General features: G+C 48.2%; 1 protein-coding gene across 9 annotated transcripts in view; it reads left to right on the forward strand.

Annotated features, from left to right (window-relative positions):
• Positions 1 to 7,344, forward strand: part of CDK12 (cyclin dependent kinase 12) — a 79,771-nt gene extending 72,427 nt beyond the window's left edge. For 5 of the 9 annotated variants that reach the window (XR_005983056.1, XR_005983057.1, XR_005983059.1 and 2 more), the window contains 2 exons: positions 1,101 to 1,288; positions 7,210 to 7,344. The gene's annotated coding sequence lies outside the window, so the exon portion shown is untranslated. The remainder of the gene's footprint in view (positions 1 to 1,100; positions 1,289 to 7,209) is intronic. The other 4 variants (XR_005983061.1, XR_005983065.1, XR_005983063.1 and 1 more) reach the window with 3 other exon arrangements.
• Positions 7,345 to 8,909: the final 1,565 nt, after the last annotated feature.

Genomic DNA, 8,909 nt, shown 5'->3' on the forward strand with positions numbered 1-8,909 from the left:
ACAACCAGAATGTTGACATTGATATAGTCCACCAATATAGTCTTATTCCCATTTCCCCATTATTTATTTATTTATTTATTTATTTATTTATTTATTTATTTATTTATTTATGATAGTCACAGAGAGAGAGAGAGAGAGGCAGAGACACAGGCTGAGGAAGAAGCAGGCTCCATGCACCGGGAGCCTGATGTGGGTTTCGATCCCGGGTCTCCAGGATCGCGCCCTGGGCCAAAGGCAGGCGCCAAACCGTTGCGCCACCCAGGGATCCCCCATTTCCCCATTTTATTTGTTCATGTGTGTGTGTGTTCTATGCAATTTTATTGCCTTTGTAAATTTGTATATCTACCACTAGAGTCAAGGCACTGAGCAGTTCCAACACCATAAAGATTCCTCATGTGTCCTTTTATAATCACACCTATCTCACACCCTCCTTACCCCTTAAGAACCACCCATGTCCTCCACTTCTGAAATGTTGTCATTTCAAAAATGGAGCCATATATTATGTAAGTTTTTAGGATTGGCTTCTTTTGCTCAGCATAATTCCCTAGAGATCCATCCAAGGATTTTGTATGTATCTTAGTTTGTTCCTTTTGTTTATTCCATAGTATACCATGGACCACAGTTTGTTTAACCATTCACCTGTTAAAGGACACTTTGTACTCTCACTTTGTACTCACTACAATTAATGAAGTAGCTCATTTTACTTGGTGTGCTGACTCTTTTATACTCACAATTATTAAGCTTCTTTAACCCCTCAGGCATGGCACTATTATTATTTTCATTTCATAGATGAGGAAAATTGAGGCTCCCAGTAAATGATTTTCCAATGATCACATGTTAAATGGCAAAGAAGAGCCTGGAACCCAAGATAATAGGGCTCTTTCTACTGCACCAGGCTTTCTCAGACCTTGACTAATGTTGCTGGGAATAGGGTGTGGGCAGAACCAAAAGAGCTATGTTGGAAGCAAGAGAACATTGGAGCAGCATGGGTCAGTTCAGGTCTTCACAGCTAACTTTGGTTCATAGGCTAGAAGAGCAACAGTGTCATAGAGCAAGAAGCAATATGGCATGTGCCTTTGAAATTGTTTCCCCTTTGCCAGGGAAGAACAAGGATGAAGTGGATAGAGCCGACCAGCAATCTGCCCACAGACCTGGAACCTGCAATCAGAAAGGAAGCCTTTGGGTGTCTATGAGAGGATGCGTGGCTAAGGTCCTCCATGGAAGCTGAATGTGTCTCTGATAAGGTCTCAGGAAACAGGCCATGATAAGTGAACTCTATTCTGGAGGGGTAAGGGTAATTATAGCATTTGTTTGGTGTTAGGGGTGGGACCTACAGGTTATTTGTGCATATGCGCATGTACATACATAGACACACACCTTGGGCAGGTTCAGTGTCTGGGATGTGGTAAAGGGGGCAAGCAGTGTGGAAGAAAACTGCCAGTCTGGCACTTAGTCCTCGCTTTACAACTGTTCTTTACCTACAACTGAAGTCATGGACAACAAAATCAGAAGGAGCTGGAGATATCATTTGGTCTGTCCTTCAGCCTATGGGCACTGGTCGAAGCTGACAGGTGGAAACCTAGAGTTGGCCCAGACATGATGGGTGGTAGAGATGCCAACTTGTGGGAAAGAAGGTTTGGCTCCTCTCCTGGGAGCTATGTCTGGCCAAAGGCTGCCTCTTCTCACCTCCTGCTGGAACTAGCTCTTTTTTTTTTTTTTTTTAATAAATTTTTATTTATTTATGATAGTCACACAGAGAGAGAGAGAGAGAGAGGGGCAGAGACACAGGCAGAGGGAGAAGCAGGCTCCATGCACCGGGAGCCCGACGTGGGATTCGATCCCGGGTCTCCAGGATCGCGCCCTGGGCCAAAGACAGGCACTAAACCGCTGCGCCACCCAGGGTTCCCTGGAACTAGCTCTTTTATAGCTAATGTTATCATTGCTCTATTGGCCTATCCCAGTGGCTGTGAACTCAGCAATTTTCCCTATGTACTTATGGCTCTTGAACCAGGCCGTAAGCACATATCACTCTTCTCCATCCCCTGGCCCATCAGAAATGGCACATTTCCCAGTCACATGCACCACCCTTGCCCAGTAATTCCAGGCATGAGGATAAACACCGAGGCCTTCAGAATCTGTAGGGACCTCATTCTATCATTGAAACAACAAGAGATCTCCATTCTGAACTTGTGTCTTTTGGCTGGAAGTTCTTAGACAAAGGGATAGCACTCTTTACTGAATCTTACTCCCAGTGAGATTTCCTGATTGTCAGAGGTCCTGAATGTGGCTGTGAGACAGCTCCTTTTTCTCAAAGCCAAGATGGCTCCTAACCAGGAAATCTCAGGACTCCTGCTTATTTCCTTCCCTTGGCTGCCCCTCTACTCCAGGCCCCCTTCTCTCCTACCACCACTGCCTTCCCATTCCTTCTCTTCTCCTCTCTCTCTCTTTCTCAGCAAGTTTTTTATGTGATTACAGGCACTGCATGGTAATTAGTGCTAAACTCATTTGCACAACTACAGTTAATTGGCTACAACAATTAATTAATGTGTTGGAAATTTGGCACTGGAAAAAAAAAGTTTGTCATCAAAAAAGGGCAAAAAATTGTAGAGTGAGATACCCATAAAAATCGAGGGTAGGCTTCAAAAGCCCAGCTGGGCCTCAAACTTCAGGCCAGCCTCCGATGCCTTTCCACTCTCAACTCCAATACATTTTCCTCTTTCCTCTTTCATTTTTTTCCTCTTCCTTTCTTTCTCTATTTCTCTTCTCGCTCCATTTTTTTTTTTTTTTACAACTTAAGCAAACTCATTTCCCTGATAAAATATAGCATGACTAATGGCTAGAGCATGTAAAAATCATTGGGAAAATGTCCTTGGAAGACGAATGCATTTTCAGCAGAATAATTAACTTAATTAACAAATTCACATGCATATTCATCAGGCTATTAATGTCTTCTCGGCTCAGCTTGATGAACATTGCGGTAATAACCATCTCATTTACATACTGCATTCTACTGCGATCCAAAACAGAGACAACATACAGGCGTATACACACACACACGCACACACACTCTTGCACGAATACACACAACATGTCTGGGCCGCTTTGACTTCCAGGTTGGCTGGAACAGTGTGTATGTCTGTGTGTGCGTGTGCACGCACGCATGTGTTTGGTGGGTGGCTGGGAACTCCGGCTGGGTGGTGTGATCTTTAGAGGGTCATGAGTTGAGGTGGGCTAGAGATGCCACATGTGAATGTCTAAGAACTTTAATCATCTCTCTCTCTCTCTCTCTCTCTCTCTCTCTCTCTCTCTGCCTTTTTCCTTGTTTCTTTTTCTCTGTGTCATTTTCTCTCTTCTCTCACCACCCCCCCACCATGTCTCTCTAGGGAAAAACTTGGTATCTGTGCCAACTTTTTCCCCCCTCCCCTCCTCCCTCTCTCTCCTCCTTCCCCTCTCCCAACTGCTGCCAGCCGGCATCAGCGCCGAATTGCCATCTCCTTGAGCTCTCTGTGGAGCAATCTCAGAGAGCAGTAAGGTGTGACGCGGGGCTCTGCCGGCTTCGCAGCACCGCCTGCGGAAAGAGCGCAGGATGGCGGAGGAAGATTAAGAGAAATCTCGAGCAGGGCTTGGCTGCCATTGGTGTGTGCAAACGCCGAGGAGGAAGGGAGAAGGAGAGCGAGGAGGGGGGGTAGAAGGGGGGGGGCACCAGCAGCTGTCGGCCTAATTCTCCTAACACTCTGCTTGTGGTCATATTAGAAAAACAGATTATGCCCCTCGGTGCCACTCACTTATACTTGACATACGTTAATGTTCTATATCTCCATTCTCTGGTCTTGACGACAGTGGACTTCAGGTCAAAGAAGATAGGGGTCTGGGTGGCCAAGGGGCACAAAAGACCCTGACCCCTCATTCTCCCCTAACCTTCAAACCCAGCCTGTAGTCGCTCTTTAGAAAGCAAGCCTGGACACAGAATTTGCATCTGATGCCACTATTTGTCCATGCTTTTTGCAGCCCCTTAGGAGATGCAGAGGTCAGAGGACATTTGAAAGCCCTTTCCCCTAAAAGTCACTCCCTCTTTAGAGTCTTATTAGGTCACTTCAGGCCCCAGTGAGGCCAGCTCAATGGCATTCCCTCCCACCCTTAATCTTTCTATGGGCCCTCCCCCTCAAATCGGAAGTTGGGGGTCAGAGAAAGGAGACCATGATAGTTGGTGCTCCATGAGGGGGTTACAAAAAAGCCATAAGCAAAATAAGGCCAGGATTGTTTCTGGGTTTCTGTGGAAACCAGGTTCCCTCCTTCTGGTAGGAAGGGAGGAGTGCCTGAGGCCTTCCTCCTTCCACCAATTGGGAAGGCTGTAAAGGCGGAGTTTCCTAAGGCCTGGGGGAATGGTGCTGTTCTTGGAAGACAAACCAATCATTCCTGAGGCCCTGCCTGCCAGTCCAGAGCCTTTTGACCCCCACCTTCCCTACCCTCTCACCTCACTATTCAAAAGAGGCTTTTTCCTCTGTGCCTTGTCCTCTATGGAGACCTGTTGCTTAGCAACCACTAGTGCCTTCTTCCCAATAACTTGCAGGGACTGAGAGATAAAATATCTGTCTATATTCAGTTCCCCTCCCCTGTCTATTTATATTTAATAACCCAAGTCCTGTCTTAGGTTCCCTTGGCACCTGTTTTAGAGGGCTTTTAGAAGGATTAAGCGGCAGCCTGAAGAAATAAAGTTACATCTGAGGAAGAACTTCTAAACAGGGAAGAGTGGGAGAAAAGACTGGAGTAGGTAGGGAAGCTGTGGAATCACATTCTCTTAAATATAGGCAGAGGGGGGGAAAGTACTTAGAACTTGGATTGTGGGAAAGGGATGTCCACAGTGATCCCAAGGGTCTACTTAGGACCTGGAGTGGACTCTTAACAGAACCACTAACCGGGCTGGCAGTTTTCACCACCCACTCCCTGCCTTGCCTGCTTTTCCTGACCATTAATTTCTGTATGTGAGAGGCCCATCCTTCTGGGGATGTCCAGTTTCCTAGTGTCTGGATGTGGGTTTCCAGGAGTGGGGGCTGCATAGGTGTGTGTCCACCAGACCTGGGTTATCTCCCAAAGTTTGTCAATCACAGGGAAAGAATTCTGAGTTATCTACTAGGAAACCCCCAACCTGACCCAGCAGTGGGGGCTGTATAGTATCACCAAAACTGAGGGGGAAGGAAGGCCTAAGGATAGCCTAGTGGCTGCATATCAGAACACATGGGTTAGGGATGCCTGGGTGGCTCAGAGGTTGAGTGTCTGCCTTGGGCTCAGGGTGTGATCCTGGAGTTCTGGGATTGAGTCCCACATTAGGCTCCCTGCGTGGAGCCTGCTTCTCCCTCTGCCTGTGTCTCTGCCTCTCTCTCTGTGTGTCTCTCTTAAAAAAAAAAAAAAAAAAAAAAACATGGGTTAAGGCCCCTTCTTCTTACTCTCCTGTGATCCAAGTTATTCATTTAATCTCTTAAACCCCTTGTTGGGTTGCCTGGGTGGCCTCAGTTAAGCATCCACTTCTTGATTTCAGCTCAGGTCATGATCTCAGGGTCCTGAGATCGCCCCACCTCCAAGCCAGGCATGGAGCCTGCTTAAGATTCTCTGTCTCCCTCTGCTGTTCCCCCCACTCCCCCTATCCAGCTTGCACATATGTACTCTTTCTAAAAAAGAATAAAAACAAAATAAATTCCTTGTTGCTTCCCCTATAGATCAAGAATAATGTTTACCTCCCTAGACTTCAGTAGGACCAATTAAAACAATATGGAGGGGTGCCTGGGTGGCTCAGTCAGTTGAACATCTACCTTTGGCTTAGGGTCTCCCCTCTGTCTGGAGTCCTGGGATTGAGCCCCACATTGGGTTCCCTGCTCAGGGAGAGCCTGCTTCTCCCTCTCCCTCTGTCGCTCCCCCTGCTTGTGCTCTCTCACTCTCAGTCTCTCTCAAATAAATAAGTAAATACAATTTTTAAAAAAAGATATAGTGATATGTGAAAGGAAACACTCTGGAAACTGCCAGATTTAAATAAATATTATTGTAAGGTCTGGAAAAGGTCTGACTGCTGGGAGGGGGAGGCATCATGAATCCAGCGCTGGCCTTGGCTTAGGAACACCAGTAGTTTGTTGGCCAGAGGGGTGTGAGTCTTTGCCCTGTGGCCAGTCGGGTGAGAAGCTATAAATCAAAATCAAACACAGGGCTTTATAGAGAAAGTAGCACAGAGTATTCCTGTCATCTTCCCTACCTCCAGTCCCAGCTTCTGACCTCTAGTTCTCCCAGCCGACACCCCACCCTGACCCTCCCAGTCAGCAGCACCTTCACTGTCGTCATGCTAGATCACAGACTGTACAGTTTCACCCTCCATACCCCCCTTTTCGGCACCTCCTCCAACCCGAGCCTTCTGTGGGAGACAGATGGGGTGTCTGCGATGGAAAAGGCTCTGGGCTCTACGCCGCCTTGGGTGGGCAGCCCCCCTTCCCATCTCCCCACTACTCCCGCTCCCTACCTAAGACACTCAGATTCACCCCGGGCAGCTTTAGGAGCTGCTGAGGATTCCAACACCCTTCCCTTCTCAGACTCAGCCCAGAAGCAGAGCCAGAATGACATCTTTCTCTGACACCTAGACCCCAGCCCCTCTTCATGGAAGAACAATGTAAAGGAGGACATAGGGAATGGTAGGGCTCCATGTGAAGGCACCAATGTGGAGAGGCAGGGAGCAGCCCAGAATCCCTCACTTGGGACTGGATGGCTGGAACTTGGGGCCTGAATTGACAGAGGACGCTGAGACTAGGCAGCTCCTTTGTTCCAGAAATCTGGGGTCCCTAGAGGGAGGCTCAGCTTGAGGGGGGATGGAGGGAGCTAACATTACAGAGCACCAACTGTGAGCCAGGCACAATGCCAGAGCCTTTTCATACCTGTACTCACAACTAGCAGGTGAAGAGTTAGGGAGAATAGGTGTCTCATGGGCTCTCAGCATCTCTCGGCACAGTTGACCAACTTCTTTGATTCTGTGATTTCACTGCCAGTTCTCCTACCACTCTGGCTGCTCTTTCTCTGTCTCCTCTGCAAGCTTATCCTCAACTCCTTGGACTCAGCCAAGTCCCCCGATTATACACTTTCATGGTACTATATATTCTTCTTTCAGAGCATTTAGCACAGTGATGTCACTTATTTGTGCAGTCATTTGAATAATAATCCTGTTTCCCCCACCAGATGGAAGGTTCCATGAGGACATTGACCACGTCTGTTGATACTCATCAGTGTGCTCCAGTGCCCAGCACAGTGCCTCACATAAAGCAGCTATTTGGTAAATATTTCTTGAATGAATAAATAAATGATGAAAGGACATCACTCTGGCCTAAACTCAGCTTCTTATCCACTTCCTCACCCTAGAGCTGACCTACTCTTGATATGTGGACCAGAGAAAAAACGGGGTGCCTGGGAAGTCAGGCCATCTCATTCTCCTTGGGGAAGAAATAAAAACATCAGGACAGGAGTAAACTAAGTTCCAGGATATGGGGCCTTGCCTTTCCAGCACCTGGAACTGCATATATGCTCTCCAGCTCCTCCAGGGGTGGAGAGAATTCAAAGTCCCAATAACTTCTCTCCATTTGGGGCCTGCAATCACTAGTGAGCTGGAGGAGAGGAGTTCTATTACGAAAGGGTGCTCTGCAGGAAACTCCTCTTTTCTGCCTTAGCTGAGACTACAGAGACCATCTGTTGCCACTCCTCTGTTTGCTTCTGTCCTCTTCCCCTGGACTTCAGGGAAAGAGATCGTTTGACCAAGTGGGAGGGATACATGGTGAGAGCAAGACAAACAAGACATCTGCTTGTTCCTTGAAATGTCTGGGGTGATGTTGATGAGCCTCAGCCAGGTGATTGGAGCAGAGGAACCCAGGAGCCTGCAGCCTCACATCCTTTGGAGCTATACTCTCTAGACCCTGGGAAGCAGAGAGTGGACAAAATGACCTCTGGGAGGTGCCCAGCATTCAGCCCAGGGGCTTTATCTGACTTCTTTGCTGCCCTTGTCATCTGACCTGAAACAATACCTAAACCTGCAGGCAGTTAATGTTAGACCAGGCTTGGCAGCCCCTTGCTCTCCCTGACCATTTCCCATTCTAGCCAACTGCCCATCCCAGAGCATCTTTCCAGCCCAGCACAGCATCAATACCCAGTCCTCACAATGTCTTCTAACCCAGCCTCCTTGTCCTGAGAGTGCACCTTAGCACCCAAGTACTCAGCATTCATGGATCTGGAAGCCACTCTAGGCAGTGTTGCTCTCTCTGACCCCACCTGTTCTTTGGGCCCGTAATGAAGTAGGACAACTCAGGCTCTGGGCCAAGTTCCTATGTCCTCATCAAAGGCAACATCTGTCTCCTTGAAGAAGATAAGCCTGGAGGGAGGGAGGTGAGACAGGCACAAGGGAAAACCCCCAATCCTGCCTGGGACCTCACCCCAGATTCCACTGCAGGCACAGATTGAGGGTGAGGGGGGCAAGACAGCTACAGAGGCCTACCCTCACCATGCCCCTGCACAAGCCTTCATGCCTCTGAGCCCCCAAATATGAGGGCCCCTACTGGGCTCACCCAGCTACCTGGGCTGCTGCTGCTGCCAAGCTGGCCTTCTTTTATTCATGCGTTGTTTTATTGCTGGCAAATGCTGCTGCTTGCTGCTGTTGGAGGCGTTCCTGCCAAATCCATCCCAACATCTTGGCCTGGCATCAGGGCGGCATGCTAATGTGGAAATTTAAAGAGCCGCTCGGCTTTAAATCGGAATTTTAAATGAGCAGCAGTGCTCCAGAGGGACCCAGGCAAAATCGAGCAGTATCTGATCCACCCTTCCTACTCCCACTCCTGTAACATCACCCTACCCCCTCCCACTTCTCCCCTTGATTTGGACACAAGATGCAGACG

The sequence above is a fragment of the Vulpes lagopus genome, chromosome 12, assembly GCF_018345385.1.
Source record: "Vulpes lagopus strain Blue_001 chromosome 12, ASM1834538v1, whole genome shotgun sequence".
NCBI classification, from domain to species: Eukaryota; Metazoa; Chordata; class Mammalia; order Carnivora; family Canidae; genus Vulpes; species Vulpes lagopus.